The following is a 16688-nucleotide window of genomic DNA, read 5'->3' on the forward strand; positions in this document are numbered from 1 at the left end:
CCGAGAAGCGATAAAGGGGCTCCCTCCGGGGCCGGGGTCGTCAGTGGACCGGTCCGGGCGGCAAAGGTTGCGGGCAGAGCGACAACGACCCCCCTACCCCCGGCCCCTCTCTACTAGTGGAAGCGTCGATCGCAGGCAGCGGCCAAGGAGGGCCGCCCGCCCGCCTCCGTCATCCAGCTAATGAGACCAACGAACGGTCCATCCAGCCGAGCGGACCGAACCGAAAGCGAACGAAAGCAAAGCCAGCAACAACTAAGTAAAGGGAAGTAAGGACCAACAAAGTCGTTTAGTTTAGTAGTAAGATCAAAGTAGTAGTCAGTCTGTTTTTGGGATTGCGTTTTCTGACTCTTTCCCGAGCGAGCTGGGGTCAGAATCGGGGCTGTTAACTCCTGGAGGCAGTGCAATACCAGGCCAACCCGTGGAGAAGGGGGAGCAAGCTCCTAACCCTTGACCGAGTTCCAAAAATCAGTTTAATATCGTGATCCCTCCATGCGAGGGACCTATCAGATATTAAGCTGATAAGAACAGATACTACACTTTGATCTTAGCCAGAAGAGGCCGAGAAGCGATAAAGGGGCTCCCTCCGGGGCCGGGGTCGTCAGTGGACCGGTCCGGGCGGCAAAGGTTGCGGGCAGAGCGACAACGACCCCCCTACCCCCGGCCCCTCTCTACTAGTGGAAGCGTCGATCGCAGGCAGCGGCCAAGGAGGGCCGCCCGCCCGCCTCCGTCATCCAGCTAATGAGACCAACGAACGGTCCATCCAGCCGAGCGGACCGAACCGAAAGCGAACGAAAGCAAAGCCAGCAACAACTAAGTAAAGGGAAGTAAGGACCAACAAAGTCGTTTAGTTTAGTAGTAAGATCAAAGTAGTAGTCAGTCTGTTTTTGGGATTGCGTTTTCTGACTCTTTCCCGAGCGAGCTGGGGTCAGAATCGGGGCTGTTAACTCCTGGAGGCAGTGCAATACCAGGCCAACCCGTGGAGAAGGGGGAGCAAGCTCCTAACCCTTGACCGAGTTCCAAAAATCAGTTTAATATCGTGATCCCTCCATGCGAGGGACCTATCAGATATTAAGCTGATAAGAACAGATACTACACTTTGATCTTAGCCAGAAGAGGCCGAGAAGCGATAAAGGGGCTCCCTCCGGGGCCGGGGTCGTCAGTGGACCGGTCCGGGCGGCAAAGGTTGCGGGCAGAGCGACAACGACCCCCCTACCCCCGGCCCCTCTCTACTAGTGGAAGCGTCGATCGCAGGCAGCGGCCAAGGAGGGCCGCCCGCCCGCCTCCGTCATCCAGCTAATGAGACCAACGAACGGTCCATCCAGCCGAGCGGACCGAACCGAAAGCGAACGAAAGCAAAGCCAGCAACAACTAAGTAAAGGGAAGTAAGGACCAACAAAGTCGTTTAGTTTAGTAGTAAGATCAAAGTAGTAGTCAGTCTGTTTTTGGGATTGCGTTTTCTGACTCTTTCCCGAGCGAGCTGGGGTCAGAATCGGGGCTGTTAACTCCTGGAGGCAGTGCAATACCAGGCCAACCCGTGGAGAAGGGGGAGCAAGCTCCTAACCCTTGACCGAGTTCCAAAAATCAGTTTAATATCGTGATCCCTCCATGCGAGGGACCTATCAGATATTAAGCTGATAAGAACAGATACTACACTTTGATCTTAGCCAGAAGAGGCCGAGAAGCGATAAAGGGGCTCCCTCCGGGGCCGGGGTCGTCAGTGGACCGGTCCGGGCGGCAAAGGTTGCGGGCAGAGCGACAACGACCCCCCTACCCCCGGCCCCTCTCTACTAGTGGAAGCGTCGATCGCAGGCAGCGGCCAAGGAGGGCCGCCCGCCCGCCTCCGTCATCCAGCTAATGAGACCAACGAACGGTCCATCCAGCCGAGCGGACCGAACCGAAAGCGAACGAAAGCAAAGCCAGCAACAACTAAGTAAAGGGAAGTAAGGACCAACAAAGTCGTTTAGTTTAGTAGTAAGATCAAAGTAGTAGTCAGTCTGTTTTTGGGATTGCGTTTTCTGACTCTTTCCCGAGCGAGCTGGGGTCAGAATCGGGGCTGTTAACTCCTGGAGGCAGTGCAATACCAGGCCAACCCGTGGAGAAGGGGGAGCAAGCTCCTAACCCTTGACCGAGTTCCAAAAATCAGTTTAATATCGTGATCCCTCCATGCGAGGGACCTATCAGATATTAAGCTGATAAGAACAGATACTACACTTTGATCTTAGCCAGAAGAGGCCGAGAAGCGATAAAGGGGCTCCCTCCGGGGCCGGGGTCGTCAGTGGACCGGTCCGGGCGGCAAAGGTTGCGGGCAGAGCGACAACGACCCCCCTACCCCCGGCCCCTCTCTACTAGTGGAAGCGTCGATCGCAGGCAGCGGCCAAGGAGGGCCGCCCGCCCGCCTCCGTCATCCAGCTAATGAGACCAACGAACGGTCCATCCAGCCGAGCGGACCGAACCGAAAGCGAACGAAAGCAAAGCCAGCAACAACTAAGTAAAGGGAAGTAAGGACCAACAAAGTCGTTTAGTTTAGTAGTAAGATCAAAGTAGTAGTCAGTCTGTTTTTGGGATTGCGTTTTCTGACTCTTTCCCGAGCGAGCTGGGGTCAGAATCGGGGCTGTTAACTCCTGGAGGCAGTGCAATACCAGGCCAACCCGTGGAGAAGGGGGAGCAAGCTCCTAACCCTTGACCGAGTTCCAAAAATCAGTTTAATATCGTGATCCCTCCATGCGAGGGACCTATCAGATATTAAGCTGATAAGAACAGATACTACACTTTGATCTTAGCCAGAAGAGGCCGAGAAGCGATAAAGGGGCTCCCTCCGGGGCCGGGGTCGTCAGTGGACCGGTCCGGGCGGCAAAGGTTGCGGGCAGAGCGACAACGACCCCCCTACCCCCGGCCCCTCTCTACTAGTGGAAGCGTCGATCGCAGGCAGCGGCCAAGGAGGGCCGCCCGCCCGCCTCCGTCATCCAGCTAATGAGACCAACGAACGGTCCATCCAGCCGAGCGGACCGAACCGAAAGCGAACGAAAGCAAAGCCAGCAACAACTAAGTAAAGGGAAGTAAGGACCAACAAAGTCGTTTAGTTTAGTAGTAAGATCAAAGTAGTAGTCAGTCTGTTTTTGGGATTGCGTTTTCTGACTCTTTCCCGAGCGAGCTGGGGTCAGAATCGGGGCTGTTAACTCCTGGAGGCAGTGCAATACCAGGCCAACCCGTGGAGAAGGGGGAGCAAGCTCCTAACCCTTGACCGAGTTCCAAAAATCAGTTTAATATCGTGATCCCTCCATGCGAGGGACCTATCAGATATTAAGCTGATAAGAACAGATACTACACTTTGATCTTAGCCAGAAGAGGCCGAGAAGCGATAAAGGGGCTCCCTCCGGGGCCGGGGTCGTCAGTGGACCGGTCCGGGCGGCAAAGGTTGCGGGCAGAGCGACAACGACCCCCCTACCCCCGGCCCCTCTCTACTAGTGGAAGCGTCGATCGCAGGCAGCGGCCAAGGAGGGCCGCCCGCCCGCCTCCGTCATCCAGCTAATGAGACCAACGAACGGTCCATCCAGCCGAGCGGACCGAACCGAAAGCGAACGAAAGCAAAGCCAGCAACAACTAAGTAAAGGGAAGTAAGGACCAACAAAGTCGTTTAGTTTAGTAGTAAGATCAAAGTAGTAGTCAGTCTGTTTTTGGGATTGCGTTTTCTGACTCTTTCCCGAGCGAGCTGGGGTCAGAATCGGGGCTGTTAACTCCTGGAGGCAGTGCAATACCAGGCCAACCCGTGGAGAAGGGGGAGCAAGCTCCTAACCCTTGACCGAGTTCCAAAAATCAGTTTAATATCGTGATCCCTCCATGCGAGGGACCTATCAGATATTAAGCTGATAAGAACAGATACTACACTTTGATCTTAGCCAGAAGAGGCCGAGAAGCGATAAAGGGGCTCCCTCCGGGGCCGGGGTCGTCAGTGGACCGGTCCGGGCGGCAAAGGTTGCGGGCAGAGCGACAACGACCCCCCTACCCCCGGCCCCTCTCTACTAGTGGAAGCGTCGATCGCAGGCAGCGGCCAAGGAGGGCCGCCCGCCCGCCTCCGTCATCCAGCTAATGAGACCAACGAACGGTCCATCCAGCCGAGCGGACCGAACCGAAAGCGAACGAAAGCAAAGCCAGCAACAACTAAGTAAAGGGAAGTAAGGACCAACAAAGTCGTTTAGTTTAGTAGTAAGATCAAAGTAGTAGTCAGTCTGTTTTTGGGATTGCGTTTTCTGACTCTTTCCCGAGCGAGCTGGGGTCAGAATCGGGGCTGTTAACTCCTGGAGGCAGTGCAATACCAGGCCAACCCGTGGAGAAGGGGGAGCAAGCTCCTAACCCTTGACCGAGTTCCAAAAATCAGTTTAATATCGTGATCCCTCCATGCGAGGGACCTATCAGATATTAAGCTGATAAGAACAGATACTACACTTTGATCTTAGCCAGAAGAGGCCGAGAAGCGATAAAGGGGCTCCCTCCGGGGCCGGGGTCGTCAGTGGACCGGTCCGGGCGGCAAAGGTTGCGGGCAGAGCGACAACGACCCCCCTACCCCCGGCCCCTCTCTACTAGTGGAAGCGTCGATCGCAGGCAGCGGCCAAGGAGGGCCGCCCGCCCGCCTCCGTCATCCAGCTAATGAGACCAACGAACGGTCCATCCAGCCGAGCGGACCGAACCGAAAGCGAACGAAAGCAAAGCCAGCAACAACTAAGTAAAGGGAAGTAAGGACCAACAAAGTCGTTTAGTTTAGTAGTAAGATCAAAGTAGTAGTCAGTCTGTTTTTGGGATTGCGTTTTCTGACTCTTTCCCGAGCGAGCTGGGGTCAGAATCGGGGCTGTTAACTCCTGGAGGCAGTGCAATACCAGGCCAACCCGTGGAGAAGGGGGAGCAAGCTCCTAACCCTTGACCGAGTTCCAAAAATCAGTTTAATATCGTGATCCCTCCATGCGAGGGACCTATCAGATATTAAGCTGATAAGAACAGATACTACACTTTGATCTTAGCCAGAAGAGGCCGAGAAGCGATAAAGGGGCTCCCTCCGGGGCCGGGGTCGTCAGTGGACCGGTCCGGGCGGCAAAGGTTGCGGGCAGAGCGACAACGACCCCCCTACCCCCGGCCCCTCTCTACTAGTGGAAGCGTCGATCGCAGGCAGCGGCCAAGGAGGGCCGCCCGCCCGCCTCCGTCATCCAGCTAATGAGACCAACGAACGGTCCATCCAGCCGAGCGGACCGAACCGAAAGCGAACGAAAGCAAAGCCAGCAACAACTAAGTAAAGGGAAGTAAGGACCAACAAAGTCGTTTAGTTTAGTAGTAAGATCAAAGTAGTAGTCAGTCTGTTTTTGGGATTGCGTTTTCTGACTCTTTCCCGAGCGAGCTGGGGTCAGAATCGGGGCTGTTAACTCCTGGAGGCAGTGCAATACCAGGCCAACCCGTGGAGAAGGGGGAGCAAGCTCCTAACCCTTGACCGAGTTCCAAAAATCAGTTTAATATCGTGATCCCTCCATGCGAGGGACCTATCAGATATTAAGCTGATAAGAACAGATACTACACTTTGATCTTAGCCAGAAGAGGCCGAGAAGCGATAAAGGGGCTCCCTCCGGGGCCGGGGTCGTCAGTGGACCGGTCCGGGCGGCAAAGGTTGCGGGCAGAGCGACAACGACCCCCCTACCCCCGGCCCCTCTCTACTAGTGGAAGCGTCGATCGCAGGCAGCGGCCAAGGAGGGCCGCCCGCCCGCCTCCGTCATCCAGCTAATGAGACCAACGAACGGTCCATCCAGCCGAGCGGACCGAACCGAAAGCGAACGAAAGCAAAGCCAGCAACAACTAAGTAAAGGGAAGTAAGGACCAACAAAGTCGTTTAGTTTAGTAGTAAGATCAAAGTAGTAGTCAGTCTGTTTTTGGGATTGCGTTTTCTGACTCTTTCCCGAGCGAGCTGGGGTCAGAATCGGGGCTGTTAACTCCTGGAGGCAGTGCAATACCAGGCCAACCCGTGGAGAAGGGGGAGCAAGCTCCTAACCCTTGACCGAGTTCCAAAAATCAGTTTAATATCGTGATCCCTCCATGCGAGGGACCTATCAGATATTAAGCTGATAAGAACAGATACTACACTTTGATCTTAGCCAGAAGAGGCCGAGAAGCGATAAAGGGGCTCCCTCCGGGGCCGGGGTCGTCAGTGGACCGGTCCGGGCGGCAAAGGTTGCGGGCAGAGCGACAACGACCCCCCTACCCCCGGCCCCTCTCTACTAGTGGAAGCGTCGATCGCAGGCAGCGGCCAAGGAGGGCCGCCCGCCCGCCTCCGTCATCCAGCTAATGAGACCAACGAACGGTCCATCCAGCCGAGCGGACCGAACCGAAAGCGAACGAAAGCAAAGCCAGCAACAACTAAGTAAAGGGAAGTAAGGACCAACAAAGTCGTTTAGTTTAGTAGTAAGATCAAAGTAGTAGTCAGTCTGTTTTTGGGATTGCGTTTTCTGACTCTTTCCCGAGCGAGCTGGGGTCAGAATCGGGGCTGTTAACTCCTGGAGGCAGTGCAATACCAGGCCAACCCGTGGAGAAGGGGGAGCAAGCTCCTAACCCTTGACCGAGTTCCAAAAATCAGTTTAATATCGTGATCCCTCCATGCGAGGGACCTATCAGATATTAAGCTGATAAGAACAGATACTACACTTTGATCTTAGCCAGAAGAGGCCGAGAAGCGATAAAGGGGCTCCCTCCGGGGCCGGGGTCGTCAGTGGACCGGTCCGGGCGGCAAAGGTTGCGGGCAGAGCGACAACGACCCCCCTACCCCCGGCCCCTCTCTACTAGTGGAAGCGTCGATCGCAGGCAGCGGCCAAGGAGGGCCGCCCGCCCGCCTCCGTCATCCAGCTAATGAGACCAACGAACGGTCCATCCAGCCGAGCGGACCGAACCGAAAGCGAACGAAAGCAAAGCCAGCAACAACTAAGTAAAGGGAAGTAAGGACCAACAAAGTCGTTTAGTTTAGTAGTAAGATCAAAGTAGTAGTCAGTCTGTTTTTGGGATTGCGTTTTCTGACTCTTTCCCGAGCGAGCTGGGGTCAGAATCGGGGCTGTTAACTCCTGGAGGCAGTGCAATACCAGGCCAACCCGTGGAGAAGGGGGAGCAAGCTCCTAACCCTTGACCGAGTTCCAAAAATCAGTTTAATATCGTGATCCCTCCATGCGAGGGACCTATCAGATATTAAGCTGATAAGAACAGATACTACACTTTGATCTTAGCCAGAAGAGGCCGAGAAGCGATAAAGGGGCTCCCTCCGGGGCCGGGGTCGTCAGTGGACCGGTCCGGGCGGCAAAGGTTGCGGGCAGAGCGACAACGACCCCCCTACCCCCGGCCCCTCTCTACTAGTGGAAGCGTCGATCGCAGGCAGCGGCCAAGGAGGGCCGCCCGCCCGCCTCCGTCATCCAGCTAATGAGACCAACGAACGGTCCATCCAGCCGAGCGGACCGAACCGAAAGCGAACGAAAGCAAAGCCAGCAACAACTAAGTAAAGGGAAGTAAGGACCAACAAAGTCGTTTAGTTTAGTAGTAAGATCAAAGTAGTAGTCAGTCTGTTTTTGGGATTGCGTTTTCTGACTCTTTCCCGAGCGAGCTGGGGTCAGAATCGGGGCTGTTAACTCCTGGAGGCAGTGCAATACCAGGCCAACCCGTGGAGAAGGGGGAGCAAGCTCCTAACCCTTGACCGAGTTCCAAAAATCAGTTTAATATCGTGATCCCTCCATGCGAGGGACCTATCAGATATTAAGCTGATAAGAACAGATACTACACTTTGATCTTAGCCAGAAGAGGCCGAGAAGCGATAAAGGGGCTCCCTCCGGGGCCGGGGTCGTCAGTGGACCGGTCCGGGCGGCAAAGGTTGCGGGCAGAGCGACAACGACCCCCCTACCCCCGGCCCCTCTCTACTAGTGGAAGCGTCGATCGCAGGCAGCGGCCAAGGAGGGCCGCCCGCCCGCCTCCGTCATCCAGCTAATGAGACCAACGAACGGTCCATCCAGCCGAGCGGACCGAACCGAAAGCGAACGAAAGCAAAGCCAGCAACAACTAAGTAAAGGGAAGTAAGGACCAACAAAGTCGTTTAGTTTAGTAGTAAGATCAAAGTAGTAGTCAGTCTGTTTTTGGGATTGCGTTTTCTGACTCTTTCCCGAGCGAGCTGGGGTCAGAATCGGGGCTGTTAACTCCTGGAGGCAGTGCAATACCAGGCCAACCCGTGGAGAAGGGGGAGCAAGCTCCTAACCCTTGACCGAGTTCCAAAAATCAGTTTAATATCGTGATCCCTCCATGCGAGGGACCTATCAGATATTAAGCTGATAAGAACAGATACTACACTTTGATCTTAGCCAGAAGAGGCCGAGAAGCGATAAAGGGGCTCCCTCCGGGGCCGGGGTCGTCAGTGGACCGGTCCGGGCGGCAAAGGTTGCGGGCAGAGCGACAACGACCCCCCTACCCCCGGCCCCTCTCTACTAGTGGAAGCGTCGATCGCAGGCAGCGGCCAAGGAGGGCCGCCCGCCCGCCTCCGTCATCCAGCTAATGAGACCAACGAACGGTCCATCCAGCCGAGCGGACCGAACCGAAAGCGAACGAAAGCAAAGCCAGCAACAACTAAGTAAAGGGAAGTAAGGACCAACAAAGTCGTTTAGTTTAGTAGTAAGATCAAAGTAGTAGTCAGTCTGTTTTTGGGATTGCGTTTTCTGACTCTTTCCCGAGCGAGCTGGGGTCAGAATCGGGGCTGTTAACTCCTGGAGGCAGTGCAATACCAGGCCAACCCGTGGAGAAGGGGGAGCAAGCTCCTAACCCTTGACCGAGTTCCAAAAATCAGTTTAATATCGTGATCCCTCCATGCGAGGGACCTATCAGATATTAAGCTGATAAGAACAGATACTACACTTTGATCTTAGCCAGAAGAGGCCGAGAAGCGATAAAGGGGCTCCCTCCGGGGCCGGGGTCGTCAGTGGACCGGTCCGGGCGGCAAAGGTTGCGGGCAGAGCGACAACGACCCCCCTACCCCCGGCCCCTCTCTACTAGTGGAAGCGTCGATCGCAGGCAGCGGCCAAGGAGGGCCGCCCGCCCGCCTCCGTCATCCAGCTAATGAGACCAACGAACGGTCCATCCAGCCGAGCGGACCGAACCGAAAGCGAACGAAAGCAAAGCCAGCAACAACTAAGTAAAGGGAAGTAAGGACCAACAAAGTCGTTTAGTTTAGTAGTAAGATCAAAGTAGTAGTCAGTCTGTTTTTGGGATTGCGTTTTCTGACTCTTTCCCGAGCGAGCTGGGGTCAGAATCGGGGCTGTTAACTCCTGGAGGCAGTGCAATACCAGGCCAACCCGTGGAGAAGGGGGAGCAAGCTCCTAACCCTTGACCGAGTTCCAAAAATCAGTTTAATATCGTGATCCCTCCATGCGAGGGACCTATCAGATATTAAGCTGATAAGAACAGATACTACACTTTGATCTTAGCCAGAAGAGGCCGAGAAGCGATAAAGGGGCTCCCTCCGGGGCCGGGGTCGTCAGTGGACCGGTCCGGGCGGCAAAGGTTGCGGGCAGAGCGACAACGACCCCCCTACCCCCGGCCCCTCTCTACTAGTGGAAGCGTCGATCGCAGGCAGCGGCCAAGGAGGGCCGCCCGCCCGCCTCCGTCATCCAGCTAATGAGACCAACGAACGGTCCATCCAGCCGAGCGGACCGAACCGAAAGCGAACGAAAGCAAAGCCAGCAACAACTAAGTAAAGGGAAGTAAGGACCAACAAAGTCGTTTAGTTTAGTAGTAAGATCAAAGTAGTAGTCAGTCTGTTTTTGGGATTGCGTTTTCTGACTCTTTCCCGAGCGAGCTGGGGTCAGAATCGGGGCTGTTAACTCCTGGAGGCAGTGCAATACCAGGCCAACCCGTGGAGAAGGGGGAGCAAGCTCCTAACCCTTGACCGAGTTCCAAAAATCAGTTTAATATCGTGATCCCTCCATGCGAGGGACCTATCAGATATTAAGCTGATAAGAACAGATACTACACTTTGATCTTAGCCAGAAGAGGCCGAGAAGCGATAAAGGGGCTCCCTCCGGGGCCGGGGTCGTCAGTGGACCGGTCCGGGCGGCAAAGGTTGCGGGCAGAGCGACAACGACCCCCCTACCCCCGGCCCCTCTCTACTAGTGGAAGCGTCGATCGCAGGCAGCGGCCAAGGAGGGCCGCCCGCCCGCCTCCGTCATCCAGCTAATGAGACCAACGAACGGTCCATCCAGCCGAGCGGACCGAACCGAAAGCGAACGAAAGCAAAGCCAGCAACAACTAAGTAAAGGGAAGTAAGGACCAACAAAGTCGTTTAGTTTAGTAGTAAGATCAAAGTAGTAGTCAGTCTGTTTTTGGGATTGCGTTTTCTGACTCTTTCCCGAGCGAGCTGGGGTCAGAATCGGGGCTGTTAACTCCTGGAGGCAGTGCAATACCAGGCCAACCCGTGGAGAAGGGGGAGCAAGCTCCTAACCCTTGACCGAGTTCCAAAAATCAGTTTAATATCGTGATCCCTCCATGCGAGGGACCTATCAGATATTAAGCTGATAAGAACAGATACTACACTTTGATCTTAGCCAGAAGAGGCCGAGAAGCGATAAAGGGGCTCCCTCCGGGGCCGGGGTCGTCAGTGGACCGGTCCGGGCGGCAAAGGTTGCGGGCAGAGCGACAACGACCCCCCTACCCCCGGCCCCTCTCTACTAGTGGAAGCGTCGATCGCAGGCAGCGGCCAAGGAGGGCCGCCCGCCCGCCTCCGTCATCCAGCTAATGAGACCAACGAACGGTCCATCCAGCCGAGCGGACCGAACCGAAAGCGAACGAAAGCAAAGCCAGCAACAACTAAGTAAAGGGAAGTAAGGACCAACAAAGTCGTTTAGTTTAGTAGTAAGATCAAAGTAGTAGTCAGTCTGTTTTTGGGATTGCGTTTTCTGACTCTTTCCCGAGCGAGCTGGGGTCAGAATCGGGGCTGTTAACTCCTGGAGGCAGTGCAATACCAGGCCAACCCGTGGAGAAGGGGGAGCAAGCTCCTAACCCTTGACCGAGTTCCAAAAATCAGTTTAATATCGTGATCCCTCCATGCGAGGGACCTATCAGATATTAAGCTGATAAGAACAGATACTACACTTTGATCTTAGCCAGAAGAGGCCGAGAAGCGATAAAGGGGCTCCCTCCGGGGCCGGGGTCGTCAGTGGACCGGTCCGGGCGGCAAAGGTTGCGGGCAGAGCGACAACGACCCCCCTACCCCCGGCCCCTCTCTACTAGTGGAAGCGTCGATCGCAGGCAGCGGCCAAGGAGGGCCGCCCGCCCGCCTCCGTCATCCAGCTAATGAGACCAACGAACGGTCCATCCAGCCGAGCGGACCGAACCGAAAGCGAACGAAAGCAAAGCCAGCAACAACTAAGTAAAGGGAAGTAAGGACCAACAAAGTCGTTTAGTTTAGTAGTAAGATCAAAGTAGTAGTCAGTCTGTTTTTGGGATTGCGTTTTCTGACTCTTTCCCGAGCGAGCTGGGGTCAGAATCGGGGCTGTTAACTCCTGGAGGCAGTGCAATACCAGGCCAACCCGTGGAGAAGGGGGAGCAAGCTCCTAACCCTTGACCGAGTTCCAAAAATCAGTTTAATATCGTGATCCCTCCATGCGAGGGACCTATCAGATATTAAGCTGATAAGAACAGATACTACACTTTGATCTTAGCCAGAAGAGGCCGAGAAGCGATAAAGGGGCTCCCTCCGGGGCCGGGGTCGTCAGTGGACCGGTCCGGGCGGCAAAGGTTGCGGGCAGAGCGACAACGACCCCCCTACCCCCGGCCCCTCTCTACTAGTGGAAGCGTCGATCGCAGGCAGCGGCCAAGGAGGGCCGCCCGCCCGCCTCCGTCATCCAGCTAATGAGACCAACGAACGGTCCATCCAGCCGAGCGGACCGAACCGAAAGCGAACGAAAGCAAAGCCAGCAACAACTAAGTAAAGGGAAGTAAGGACCAACAAAGTCGTTTAGTTTAGTAGTAAGATCAAAGTAGTAGTCAGTCTGTTTTTGGGATTGCGTTTTCTGACTCTTTCCCGAGCGAGCTGGGGTCAGAATCGGGGCTGTTAACTCCTGGAGGCAGTGCAATACCAGGCCAACCCGTGGAGAAGGGGGAGCAAGCTCCTAACCCTTGACCGAGTTCCAAAAATCAGTTTAATATCGTGATCCCTCCATGCGAGGGACCTATCAGATATTAAGCTGATAAGAACAGATACTACACTTTGATCTTAGCCAGAAGAGGCCGAGAAGCGATAAAGGGGCTCCCTCCGGGGCCGGGGTCGTCAGTGGACCGGTCCGGGCGGCAAAGGTTGCGGGCAGAGCGACAACGACCCCCCTACCCCCGGCCCCTCTCTACTAGTGGAAGCGTCGATCGCAGGCAGCGGCCAAGGAGGGCCGCCCGCCCGCCTCCGTCATCCAGCTAATGAGACCAACGAACGGTCCATCCAGCCGAGCGGACCGAACCGAAAGCGAACGAAAGCAAAGCCAGCAACAACTAAGTAAAGGGAAGTAAGGACCAACAAAGTCGTTTAGTTTAGTAGTAAGATCAAAGTAGTAGTCAGTCTGTTTTTGGGATTGCGTTTTCTGACTCTTTCCCGAGCGAGCTGGGGTCAGAATCGGGGCTGTTAACTCCTGGAGGCAGTGCAATACCAGGCCAACCCGTGGAGAAGGGGGAGCAAGCTCCTAACCCTTGACCGAGTTCCAAAAATCAGTTTAATATCGTGATCCCTCCATGCGAGGGACCTATCAGATATTAAGCTGATAAGAACAGATACTACACTTTGATCTTAGCCAGAAGAGGCCGAGAAGCGATAAAGGGGCTCCCTCCGGGGCCGGGGTCGTCAGTGGACCGGTCCGGGCGGCAAAGGTTGCGGGCAGAGCGACAACGACCCCCCTACCCCCGGCCCCTCTCTACTAGTGGAAGCGTCGATCGCAGGCAGCGGCCAAGGAGGGCCGCCCGCCCGCCTCCGTCATCCAGCTAATGAGACCAACGAACGGTCCATCCAGCCGAGCGGACCGAACCGAAAGCGAACGAAAGCAAAGCCAGCAACAACTAAGTAAAGGGAAGTAAGGACCAACAAAGTCGTTTAGTTTAGTAGTAAGATCAAAGTAGTAGTCAGTCTGTTTTTGGGATTGCGTTTTCTGACTCTTTCCCGAGCGAGCTGGGGTCAGAATCGGGGCTGTTAACTCCTGGAGGCAGTGCAATACCAGGCCAACCCGTGGAGAAGGGGGAGCAAGCTCCTAACCCTTGACCGAGTTCCAAAAATCAGTTTAATATCGTGATCCCTCCATGCGAGGGACCTATCAGATATTAAGCTGATAAGAACAGATACTACACTTTGATCTTAGCCAGAAGAGGCCGAGAAGCGATAAAGGGGCTCCCTCCGGGGCCGGGGTCGTCAGTGGACCGGTCCGGGCGGCAAAGGTTGCGGGCAGAGCGACAACGACCCCCCTACCCCCGGCCCCTCTCTACTAGTGGAAGCGTCGATCGCAGGCAGCGGCCAAGGAGGGCCGCCCGCCCGCCTCCGTCATCCAGCTAATGAGACCAACGAACGGTCCATCCAGCCGAGCGGACCGAACCGAAAGCGAACGAAAGCAAAGCCAGCAACAACTAAGTAAAGGGAAGTAAGGACCAACAAAGTCGTTTAGTTTAGTAGTAAGATCAAAGTAGTAGTCAGTCTGTTTTTGGGATTGCGTTTTCTGACTCTTTCCCGAGCGAGCTGGGGTCAGAATCGGGGCTGTTAACTCCTGGAGGCAGTGCAATACCAGGCCAACCCGTGGAGAAGGGGGAGCAAGCTCCTAACCCTTGACCGAGTTCCAAAAATCAGTTTAATATCGTGATCCCTCCATGCGAGGGACCTATCAGATATTAAGCTGATAAGAACAGATACTACACTTTGATCTTAGCCAGAAGAGGCCGAGAAGCGATAAAGGGGCTCCCTCCGGGGCCGGGGTCGTCAGTGGACCGGTCCGGGCGGCAAAGGTTGCGGGCAGAGCGACAACGACCCCCCTACCCCCGGCCCCTCTCTACTAGTGGAAGCGTCGATCGCAGGCAGCGGCCAAGGAGGGCCGCCCGCCCGCCTCCGTCATCCAGCTAATGAGACCAACGAACGGTCCATCCAGCCGAGCGGACCGAACCGAAAGCGAACGAAAGCAAAGCCAGCAACAACTAAGTAAAGGGAAGTAAGGACCAACAAAGTCGTTTAGTTTAGTAGTAAGATCAAAGTAGTAGTCAGTCTGTTTTTGGGATTGCGTTTTCTGACTCTTTCCCGAGCGAGCTGGGGTCAGAATCGGGGCTGTTAACTCCTGGAGGCAGTGCAATACCAGGCCAACCCGTGGAGAAGGGGGAGCAAGCTCCTAACCCTTGACCGAGTTCCAAAAATCAGTTTAATATCGTGATCCCTCCATGCGAGGGACCTATCAGATATTAAGCTGATAAGAACAGATACTACACTTTGATCTTAGCCAGAAGAGGCCGAGAAGCGATAAAGGGGCTCCCTCCGGGGCCGGGGTCGTCAGTGGACCGGTCCGGGCGGCAAAGGTTGCGGGCAGAGCGACAACGACCCCCCTACCCCCGGCCCCTCTCTACTAGTGGAAGCGTCGATCGCAGGCAGCGGCCAAGGAGGGCCGCCCGCCCGCCTCCGTCATCCAGCTAATGAGACCAACGAACGGTCCATCCAGCCGAGCGGACCGAACCGAAAGCGAACGAAAGCAAAGCCAGCAACAACTAAGTAAAGGGAAGTAAGGACCAACAAAGTCGTTTAGTTTAGTAGTAAGATCAAAGTAGTAGTCAGTCTGTTTTTGGGATTGCGTTTTCTGACTCTTTCCCGAGCGAGCTGGGGTCAGAATCGGGGCTGTTAACTCCTGGAGGCAGTGCAATACCAGGCCAACCCGTGGAGAAGGGGGAGCAAGCTCCTAACCCTTGACCGAGTTCCAAAAATCAGTTTAATATCGTGATCCCTCCATGCGAGGGACCTATCAGATATTAAGCTGATAAGAACAGATACTACACTTTGATCTTAGCCAGAAGAGGCCGAGAAGCGATAAAGGGGCTCCCTCCGGGGCCGGGGTCGTCAGTGGACCGGTCCGGGCGGCAAAGGTTGCGGGCAGAGCGACAACGACCCCCCTACCCCCGGCCCCTCTCTACTAGTGGAAGCGTCGATCGCAGGCAGCGGCCAAGGAGGGCCGCCCGCCCGCCTCCGTCATCCAGCTAATGAGACCAACGAACGGTCCATCCAGCCGAGCGGACCGAACCGAAAGCGAACGAAAGCAAAGCCAGCAACAACTAAGTAAAGGGAAGTAAGGACCAACAAAGTCGTTTAGTTTAGTAGTAAGATCAAAGTAGTAGTCAGTCTGTTTTTGGGATTGCGTTTTCTGACTCTTTCCCGAGCGAGCTGGGGTCAGAATCGGGGCTGTTAACTCCTGGAGGCAGTGCAATACCAGGCCAACCCGTGGAGAAGGGGGAGCAAGCTCCTAACCCTTGACCGAGTTCCAAAAATCAGTTTAATATCGTGATCCCTCCATGCGAGGGACCTATCAGATATTAAGCTGATAAGAACAGATACTACACTTTGATCTTAGCCAGAAGAGGCCGAGAAGCGATAAAGGGGCTCCCTCCGGGGCCGGGGTCGTCAGTGGACCGGTCCGGGCGGCAAAGGTTGCGGGCAGAGCGACAACGACCCCCCTACCCCCGGCCCCTCTCTACTAGTGGAAGCGTCGATCGCAGGCAGCGGCCAAGGAGGGCCGCCCGCCCGCCTCCGTCATCCAGCTAATGAGACCAACGAACGGTCCATCCAGCCGAGCGGACCGAACCGAAAGCGAACGAAAGCAAAGCCAGCAACAACTAAGTAAAGGGAAGTAAGGACCAACAAAGTCGTTTAGTTTAGTAGTAAGATCAAAGTAGTAGTCAGTCTGTTTTTGGGATTGCGTTTTCTGACTCTTTCCCGAGCGAGCTGGGGTCAGAATCGGGGCTGTTAACTCCTGGAGGCAGTGCAATACCAGGCCAACCCGTGGAGAAGGGGGAGCAAGCTCCTAACCCTTGACCGAGTTCCAAAAATCAGTTTAATATCGTGATCCCTCCATGCGAGGGACCTATCAGATATTAAGCTGATAAGAACAGATACTACACTTTGATCTTAGCCAGAAGAGGCCGAGAATTTATTTAGTCGTTACGGCCCCGACCTTGGCATTATCTACTGCCAAGGCCTTATTTGGGGTCCGTAACAACTTAGGCACCAGGGCCAAGTAGGGGGGTGTGGGGAAAAAAGAAATCGGGTCTTGACTAAAGCTAACGCTAGACTTGTACTGAAAGACAAGTTCTTTATTAAAAGACTACACTAGAGAACTATCATTCTACAATTCGCCTTACATTCTTACCAGGACCTATTTAAAACAAAACTAATTCTCCCCAGCTTAACGGGATGGCAGGCGACCTTCATGCATTCTGTAATAATAAAAAAGTGTATTTACATAAAAACAAAACAAAAATTATATATGTACAAACAAAAGTATTTTTTTTTTTTTTTTTTTTTTTTTTTTTTTTTTTTTTTTTTTTTTTAATAAATAAATGGGGGTGAGATGAAGGGGAGGGGGGCAAGCTAAAATACACCCAAAAAGAAAGAAAAAGAAAACAACTTAACAAAATGCCTATGGGGG

General features: G+C 54.6%; 29 non-coding genes across 29 annotated transcripts; all 29 read right to left on the reverse strand.

The window, feature by feature from the left end:
• Nucleotides 1–369: 369 nt before the first annotated feature.
• On the reverse strand, nt 370–570 carry LOC145263376 (U2 spliceosomal RNA). The gene has a single exon (XR_013864539.1). It is a non-coding gene; the product is annotated as a U2 spliceosomal RNA (small nuclear RNA).
• A 357-nt stretch (nt 571–927) lies between these two features.
• Nucleotides 928–1128, reverse strand: LOC145263377 (U2 spliceosomal RNA). Its single transcript, XR_013864540.1, has one exon. It is a non-coding gene; the product is annotated as a U2 spliceosomal RNA (small nuclear RNA).
• A 357-nt stretch (nt 1129–1485) lies between these two features.
• LOC145263378 (U2 spliceosomal RNA) lies at nt 1486–1686 on the reverse strand. The gene has a single exon (XR_013864542.1). It is a non-coding gene; the product is annotated as a U2 spliceosomal RNA (small nuclear RNA).
• A 357-nt stretch (nt 1687–2043) lies between these two features.
• Nucleotides 2044–2244, reverse strand: LOC145263379 (U2 spliceosomal RNA). Its single transcript, XR_013864543.1, has one exon. It is a non-coding gene; the product is annotated as a U2 spliceosomal RNA (small nuclear RNA).
• A 357-nt stretch (nt 2245–2601) lies between these two features.
• On the reverse strand, nt 2602–2802 carry LOC145263380 (U2 spliceosomal RNA). Its single transcript, XR_013864544.1, has one exon. It is a non-coding gene; the product is annotated as a U2 spliceosomal RNA (small nuclear RNA).
• A 357-nt stretch (nt 2803–3159) lies between these two features.
• Nucleotides 3160–3360, reverse strand: LOC145263381 (U2 spliceosomal RNA). Its single transcript, XR_013864545.1, has one exon. It is a non-coding gene; the product is annotated as a U2 spliceosomal RNA (small nuclear RNA).
• A 357-nt stretch (nt 3361–3717) lies between these two features.
• On the reverse strand, nt 3718–3918 carry LOC145263382 (U2 spliceosomal RNA). The gene has a single exon (XR_013864546.1). It is a non-coding gene; the product is annotated as a U2 spliceosomal RNA (small nuclear RNA).
• Nucleotides 3919–4275: 357 nt separating this feature from the next.
• Nucleotides 4276–4476, reverse strand: LOC145263383 (U2 spliceosomal RNA). Its single transcript, XR_013864547.1, has one exon. It is a non-coding gene; the product is annotated as a U2 spliceosomal RNA (small nuclear RNA).
• Nucleotides 4477–4833: 357 nt separating this feature from the next.
• LOC145263384 (U2 spliceosomal RNA) lies at nt 4834–5034 on the reverse strand. Its single transcript, XR_013864548.1, has one exon. It is a non-coding gene; the product is annotated as a U2 spliceosomal RNA (small nuclear RNA).
• A 357-nt stretch (nt 5035–5391) lies between these two features.
• LOC145263385 (U2 spliceosomal RNA) lies at nt 5392–5592 on the reverse strand. Its single transcript, XR_013864549.1, has one exon. It is a non-coding gene; the product is annotated as a U2 spliceosomal RNA (small nuclear RNA).
• Nucleotides 5593–5949: 357 nt separating this feature from the next.
• On the reverse strand, nt 5950–6150 carry LOC145263386 (U2 spliceosomal RNA). Its single transcript, XR_013864550.1, has one exon. It is a non-coding gene; the product is annotated as a U2 spliceosomal RNA (small nuclear RNA).
• A 357-nt stretch (nt 6151–6507) lies between these two features.
• Nucleotides 6508–6708, reverse strand: LOC145263387 (U2 spliceosomal RNA). The gene has a single exon (XR_013864551.1). It is a non-coding gene; the product is annotated as a U2 spliceosomal RNA (small nuclear RNA).
• Nucleotides 6709–7065: 357 nt separating this feature from the next.
• LOC145263388 (U2 spliceosomal RNA) lies at nt 7066–7266 on the reverse strand. Its single transcript, XR_013864552.1, has one exon. It is a non-coding gene; the product is annotated as a U2 spliceosomal RNA (small nuclear RNA).
• Nucleotides 7267–7623: 357 nt separating this feature from the next.
• On the reverse strand, nt 7624–7824 carry LOC145263389 (U2 spliceosomal RNA). Its single transcript, XR_013864553.1, has one exon. It is a non-coding gene; the product is annotated as a U2 spliceosomal RNA (small nuclear RNA).
• A 357-nt stretch (nt 7825–8181) lies between these two features.
• On the reverse strand, nt 8182–8382 carry LOC145263390 (U2 spliceosomal RNA). Its single transcript, XR_013864554.1, has one exon. It is a non-coding gene; the product is annotated as a U2 spliceosomal RNA (small nuclear RNA).
• Nucleotides 8383–8739: 357 nt separating this feature from the next.
• LOC145263391 (U2 spliceosomal RNA) lies at nt 8740–8940 on the reverse strand. Its single transcript, XR_013864555.1, has one exon. It is a non-coding gene; the product is annotated as a U2 spliceosomal RNA (small nuclear RNA).
• A 357-nt stretch (nt 8941–9297) lies between these two features.
• LOC145263392 (U2 spliceosomal RNA) lies at nt 9298–9498 on the reverse strand. The gene has a single exon (XR_013864556.1). It is a non-coding gene; the product is annotated as a U2 spliceosomal RNA (small nuclear RNA).
• A 357-nt stretch (nt 9499–9855) lies between these two features.
• Nucleotides 9856–10056, reverse strand: LOC145263393 (U2 spliceosomal RNA). Its single transcript, XR_013864557.1, has one exon. It is a non-coding gene; the product is annotated as a U2 spliceosomal RNA (small nuclear RNA).
• A 357-nt stretch (nt 10057–10413) lies between these two features.
• LOC145263395 (U2 spliceosomal RNA) lies at nt 10414–10614 on the reverse strand. The gene has a single exon (XR_013864558.1). It is a non-coding gene; the product is annotated as a U2 spliceosomal RNA (small nuclear RNA).
• A 357-nt stretch (nt 10615–10971) lies between these two features.
• Nucleotides 10972–11172, reverse strand: LOC145263396 (U2 spliceosomal RNA). Its single transcript, XR_013864559.1, has one exon. It is a non-coding gene; the product is annotated as a U2 spliceosomal RNA (small nuclear RNA).
• A 357-nt stretch (nt 11173–11529) lies between these two features.
• LOC145263397 (U2 spliceosomal RNA) lies at nt 11530–11730 on the reverse strand. Its single transcript, XR_013864560.1, has one exon. It is a non-coding gene; the product is annotated as a U2 spliceosomal RNA (small nuclear RNA).
• Nucleotides 11731–12087: 357 nt separating this feature from the next.
• On the reverse strand, nt 12088–12288 carry LOC145263398 (U2 spliceosomal RNA). Its single transcript, XR_013864561.1, has one exon. It is a non-coding gene; the product is annotated as a U2 spliceosomal RNA (small nuclear RNA).
• Nucleotides 12289–12645: 357 nt separating this feature from the next.
• On the reverse strand, nt 12646–12846 carry LOC145263399 (U2 spliceosomal RNA). The gene has a single exon (XR_013864562.1). It is a non-coding gene; the product is annotated as a U2 spliceosomal RNA (small nuclear RNA).
• A 357-nt stretch (nt 12847–13203) lies between these two features.
• Nucleotides 13204–13404, reverse strand: LOC145263400 (U2 spliceosomal RNA). Its single transcript, XR_013864563.1, has one exon. It is a non-coding gene; the product is annotated as a U2 spliceosomal RNA (small nuclear RNA).
• A 357-nt stretch (nt 13405–13761) lies between these two features.
• Nucleotides 13762–13962, reverse strand: LOC145263401 (U2 spliceosomal RNA). The gene has a single exon (XR_013864564.1). It is a non-coding gene; the product is annotated as a U2 spliceosomal RNA (small nuclear RNA).
• Nucleotides 13963–14319: 357 nt separating this feature from the next.
• Nucleotides 14320–14520, reverse strand: LOC145263402 (U2 spliceosomal RNA). Its single transcript, XR_013864565.1, has one exon. It is a non-coding gene; the product is annotated as a U2 spliceosomal RNA (small nuclear RNA).
• A 357-nt stretch (nt 14521–14877) lies between these two features.
• Nucleotides 14878–15078, reverse strand: LOC145263403 (U2 spliceosomal RNA). Its single transcript, XR_013864566.1, has one exon. It is a non-coding gene; the product is annotated as a U2 spliceosomal RNA (small nuclear RNA).
• Nucleotides 15079–15435: 357 nt separating this feature from the next.
• LOC145263404 (U2 spliceosomal RNA) lies at nt 15436–15636 on the reverse strand. The gene has a single exon (XR_013864567.1). It is a non-coding gene; the product is annotated as a U2 spliceosomal RNA (small nuclear RNA).
• A 357-nt stretch (nt 15637–15993) lies between these two features.
• LOC145263405 (U2 spliceosomal RNA) lies at nt 15994–16194 on the reverse strand. Its single transcript, XR_013864568.1, has one exon. It is a non-coding gene; the product is annotated as a U2 spliceosomal RNA (small nuclear RNA).
• Between the last annotated feature and the right edge of the window lie 494 nt (nt 16195–16688).

This window comes from Euprymna scolopes, chromosome 38 (assembly GCF_053919585.1).
Source record: "Euprymna scolopes isolate OS-2025 chromosome 38, ASM5391958v1, whole genome shotgun sequence".
Classification (NCBI taxonomy): Eukaryota; Metazoa; Mollusca; class Cephalopoda; order Sepiida; family Sepiolidae; genus Euprymna; species Euprymna scolopes.